A 6,322-nucleotide genomic window follows, 5' to 3' on the forward strand; every position below is an offset into this window, starting at 1 on the left:
CAGTCCTCTAGTCTTCTTACCTTTCCATTTATTTGCATTTTTGTCTAAAAGCCGTAAAGCAGCGAAAGGTGGAATTTCAGAATTAGCCGTTTCAACCGAAATAATGGTAATGTAGTTCGGTTTGCGTGGTTTTCGTGGTGTTCTGGGTTCTTTAGTTTTAGATAGTGAAGCATCGCTCTCATTTTCCGAATGAGCTTGCGGTTTAAGTGGGAGCGGCGTATTTGTATTGAAAGTTAGCTGGTTCGGCAATGGCTGAAATAAAAAAATGGAATGTTATTATGTTTTAGTTCAAGGAAGATTTTTCTGATATGCTCAGAAAACATGCACACACACACACATACACATATATATGCATATATATCCTTTCTCAAATACATTTTTAATTTTTATACGTTGCATAAAATATGAATATCCAATGCTTTTTTGTCATATAACATACTTTTTTATCACTTTTTTCGACGGATAACTATATTGAAGGTGTTGGAATGAATTCACTGATAGACTTGGTAGAAATGTCTTCACTATTATAGGATGACAGAAGATAATTAAAAAAAAGAGTTAAAATATGGATGTCAAAATGTTTTTCTTTTATTGTAATTTGACACATACTAAAATTATCAGTAGGTGATGCTATCAAGAAAACTTCAGAACCAAATAAGTTCAAATCATTTATTGGTACACTTTATATCATATACCATGCTTCGGCAGAAAATAGTAGAATTGAATTTAGGTGCAGAAACTTACTTGGGACTATGCTGTTGAAAGTTGGAAGAATTTTAAGTATCCGATAGGTGACTTTTGTGTGTGTAAAATAATGTTTAATCTCTTGTGTAGTGGTGTAATGGTGCTGGAACGTCGTTCGAATACATTTTATCACAACAGGAATATGTTAGACCTGTTTTAAAAAAAATAAGCTTAATAAAATAATAAGGAGATGCCCGACACCGATCGATTTTATAAACTTTTATTCGTCAACACCTTAGAATTTGTTTGTCGCAATTTCGGTAAGTATATTATTGGCAATATTTTTATAGTAATTATTGTGACGGTATTATTTGTTTTAAGTCGCAAGTTTGTATTATATTTTAAAGATGAATTTCAAAAAATTCATTCAACATTGCAATATTTTCCATTGAAAAAGCTTTTTTAAAAAATCATTATTTTATTTGATTCGCGTACTTTATTCACTTCACTTACATTATTAGATTAATCGGTGCACTCTCTGTTATCGTTTTTAGTTATTAATGATTTTTTTTAATGTAAAAATAGTTTTTCACTCATCTTTATTAAAAAAATGCAATTGTTTAACTGAATAAATACATATAACTATAGAAGTTACGTGACAATATTAGACTGCAATTTGAAACAAAATTTATTTAACACTTAATGGATGGGTCATTTTTTACCGCGTGATTTTCGCGCAACACAGAGTTATATCAATAAAATTAGCTTGCTTATTTCATAAAAACTTATATTTCGGTCATGTGGTTTAAAATCAGTTTAAGATATGTTTATATGCTTTGCTTCGCGTTTAAATAAATTTCCAGTGACATTTTACGATCTTTATGTATAAATTATTATATTTCCATGTCATCAAAAATACATCGTCGAACGAGTAACTGTCAATCGGCTGTAGTTGCCAAATGTCAGAACGAGAGTTTGTCAGCTTTTTTTATGCAATATTTATATTTCTTACATTCTCGTTATATTTTTAGTATACAAAATTTTATACGAAATAATTATTATCAAAATATTTTTTTAGTGTACTTGAAAAGTATTTATATTCCATTGTAATTAAAGTTCCACGGCGGATTAGTAGAATAGGATAATCGATTCGCAACTATTATTGATTAAATATAACGAAACGAACTAATATTCAGGACACAAATACCAGAAAAATCTTACTTAAGAATGTAGTTGTCACCTTTTTTTAGTTGATATATGGCTGCGGATTCGAAATTCGAAAGCTTGGATAAAAGTTGAACGTTATTAATTAAACAGAAAGTCAAAAAGCTTGACAAACACGTGCCGCATGAACCGAATGAAAAGCAAAAAGTTTGTTGTGTGATTTTTTAAACTATTAATTTGTCAAACGTCTTGTAACATGTGACAAAAAGTATGACAACAAAAGGATTGAACAAAAATGAAGTCATACATCCATTCAAATGAAAATCACTATGACAAATAATCACACCCCCGTTATTATCTCACAACACATTTGTTGTAAATACAATAAAAAGTACATATGATTAAAAATACATACCTATTGCGAATTCGCGGAATTTTTAGCCGCGATATAAGTTGAGTATAACCAAATACTGGGAAAGGGACCAATCATTGAGTTTCTTAAAAAACTCTCCGGCAACTGTAATATGTTTAAAATAAATTTTGAATTTGAATCGAAATTCCTTTCATTGTGATTAATACGTACTTGTGTGCTTGTACTAGAATCAGTGTCAGATGCTTGCCAACCACGAGGAGCAATGGATCTAAATGCCGGCCCCTAAATAATAAATTATTTTAATTTCAGCCAATATATATTCACTCCTATCAAACTGCTCTTTTTAAATCAAATAATATCACAGTTGAAGAGTCTAAAATCAAAGCTAAATTATCATATAGTTAGGTTTAGTTACATATCTTTAAGTTAATTTATGAATAGTAAGAATTAGGTGATATTTTTCCGATAATATTTAAAATTAAGAAAGAAAACTCAATCGTGTTTTTTTTTTACACAATAATTAGGTAGGCATTGATTGACATTTAATCCTGAGGTTTCCTCTATCGGGACCACCACCACATAAATAAATTGATTTATTATTGTCCATTGGATTTTCCAAAAAAAAAACATTTTTTCACTTCATTTAATTCAACTTTTAAACGAAACTTTTTCCTAATATTTCATCTTGAAACTATATAAAAATAAAAAAAAAATGTTTAATGCAAAAAAATAATCCAGTCTCTGTCATCATCTATTCAGTTGAAGGACATTGACTGTTTCCCGGAAAGAACAAATGACAATAAAATGAAATGCATAAGTGGACGCGTAGAAAAAGCAAGGTAATAAAAAAAAGAGAATGATGGGAAAAAAGTATAGTCCATCCAAGATGTTAACGCTCATCATCATTGTGTTGGAAATAAGAGTGCGTGTACGCATGTATGCATACATACACAGTTTTCCGCGAACTTGTTTACACCGATAGGAGAACGTTATCAATACTAAATCAGGGCTGTTTTAAGGGTAGGGTTGCCATACGTGGAAAATTGAATTAAAATTTATTATGTTTTATATTTTTATTATAAATTATTGTCATTGTAATCAATAAAACAATTCCTGTAATATTCTATTGGTATTTTAAAAATATTATATTGAACAGATATTCAACCTGGAGAGTGATTCCAAAACTGCTCTCATGTTTTTGAGTTAAATATGTATATAAATAAACTAAATAAGTAAGAAAGTGATATTTTACGTTTTTTTAAACAAATTAATTTAACTTGTAATTTCACATGGTTACCCTATTGCATTTCTCACCAATACTATATCGATGAGCGTTCACATCTTGGACAGACTGTACTTAGGTTTCAGGATGGTCGATGACAAATATGTACAAGATATTTCAAAATCTTCTAGGAAATTAAATTGGAAAGTATATGCTTACAGAAGACATTCGAAAATAAATATTTGATGACTTTTGGGCAATGTCACGGAACGAGAAAAAAGTTTATGGGCTGACTTTCATAGACGTGCAAAAATCACAATGAAAGCAAAGTCTATCTGAAAACTTCTGACAAGAAAATGAGAGTATGCCAAAGTATGTTTTTGGGAAGTTTTAGTGTTAAGGAATGGACAGTCATGTATTGGTTGGGTAATAGATGACAGACAGGAACCCAGAAACGTTCTACAGAATCAAAAATAAATATTAGCTATGAACAAATTACGAAAAAAAGCTCGGTATTGAATTTTCTCTACTAAAACTACCTTAACACTATTGTAGAAAATCTATTCAAAAACTGTACTTGAAACCTGTTATTCAATTTAAAGCTCAGTTATAACTGTTACCGACTTATGCTAAATTTTTCATAAATAATTTGGCGAAACTTGTTGACAAAGACCATAAGACATTTACACGGATGGATGCACCTCTCAAAATATAAACAGAAAAAGGGCCACAACCAAATGGAAGCCGACTATGGAAAGGACACTAAAAAATCAGGAAATATTTCTTCCCAGCTAATATGCAACTGATGCAAGATCTAGACTCTTTCTAGATTTTATCTTTTTCAAAGATTATAGCAATGAAGATTACCATGTTTATGACTCTATACGCCATGGAAGAATTGCTGGTGAGAAATGTGTTACTGATAAGAGTCCTTAGATATAATATCGATGACATTATTGATTAAAAAGTTCTCAAAAGAATTTTCTCTATTACCCAGGCGCCATAAACAAATCGAATCTCTTTTGTCAGATGTTCCCTAGCTTCATCAAACCCCACAGAAAATATCCAAGACTAAGTATAATCATTTGCAGGAATTAAAAATGTCATGATTTTTATGACTAACTGATCTCTCACCATTCATCATGAAAATTATAATGTCTGTCTTGTTTTCAAGAGATTGTTAGTATTTTTTTTCTTGGTGCCATAATTAATATTTTAGATGTAAGGAGAGTTTTTTTAAATTATTCCTTAAAATAGTGATGTAAATTAAAATTAAATATTGTCAAAACTGTTTTTTTGTAACAAAATAACACTGTTGCTTAAACTTAAATTGTATGGTTCTAGAAAAGAGAGTAATGTTCATGTTTGGTGATAATTATTGTTTTTTTCAATGATTATATCATGTCAATGTATTGTCTTAATTAATATTATGCTCTAGTAGTCGGATAGAGATTTAATCATGTAGTTATTAAAATTTAGTTTTTGATTAATAAAATGTTTGAAACTAAAAGAGAATTTGAAGTCTACGTAACTACGTTAAATTAGGTAATAACTCGATTATACATTAGTGTTGTATTTATTTTACTAGACATCTGCAGCTTTCAAAATGTAATACTTTATATAATACTAATTTAAGAGAAAAAAATTAAAAACATTTTAGAATTCAAAAAAATTAAAATCAATAAGTTGAGTACTTATTTTATTTTTTATAGTTAACGCGCTCTTTCTATTAAATATCGGTTTAAAGGGCACAATGACGGCAGATCCGAAACATGTTGTATTTAATAATCGATACAGTAAGTTTAATATTTTTATTAATCGATGGAGAAAGCTTAACAATTATAATTAATTTTACGCGTCGGTAGTGATGATATTTTATCTTGTTCGATTATGGATGTTTAATAATTAATATGATCGTCGATAGTTTTAGCGCCCCCGACTCGACAATACTCTCGAAACCCTTCCAATCAGCAGTGCTATAATCAAAGACAATTTTATGGATAATCTCAGTCTCACCTTCCAGTATTAAAACACAGGAAAGTGGTCCGAGGTGGTATATTGATTATGATTAGAATTTTACGTTTCCGCAATCTGTTATTATTGAATAAACATATTTAATGCAACTGGGGAAAAAGCGCGCACAAAGTTACTGTTATAAAATACGGTTTAGGTTCTGTAATTAAGAACACTCGAGAGTAATCTTACTTTATATCGATATGATTATTATTTGTTTTAATACAAAATAGGTTTTCATCACATAAGTATTTTTGTTTATAAATATAACGTACCTGTTGTACAACATCAACATGCTGTGCATAACTTTCATGTTCCAAGCATGTTTTGCTATATCCACACTTGATTACAGATGACCTCTATAACATAAAATTACAGTTTGAGTTTATTACTCCAATATAAATTATATTATTTATTTTAAGACCTGCTGTTCCTTGTGAGTATTACTGGCAGTCACTGTAGCTGGCGGCTAAATTATAAAAAAAAAACATGTATTAGTTTACAATTTAAAGATAACACAAGCCTGCTATGTAAAAGTAGTTTTTTAGGTGCTGATTATTGGACTCATATTGAAAAAAATTGTTTATACTTCTAATTTTGACATTTAATAGTACGAAAAGTATAGTGAAACTCTTTTATGTATAATACATACATATTTATGGTATATTAAATAAATATTTTAATTTTGTTAACATTTAAAAAAAGAGTATAAAGCAGAAAACATTTGCATTAAACTTGATGAAATTAGCATAGTTACAAAAATAAAACTAATAAAAACCAGACACCTGTCTTTAAAAGTACATATGGAAAATTTGGGTTCAGTAAGCAGTAAGCAAGGTGAAAGATTTCACCGGAACATAATAATG

This window comes from Plectrocnemia conspersa, unplaced genomic scaffold (assembly GCF_051122295.1).
Source record: "Plectrocnemia conspersa isolate PC_06_02 unplaced genomic scaffold, ASM5112229v1 ptg000006l, whole genome shotgun sequence".
NCBI lineage: Eukaryota > Metazoa > Arthropoda > Insecta > Trichoptera > Polycentropodidae > Plectrocnemia > Plectrocnemia conspersa.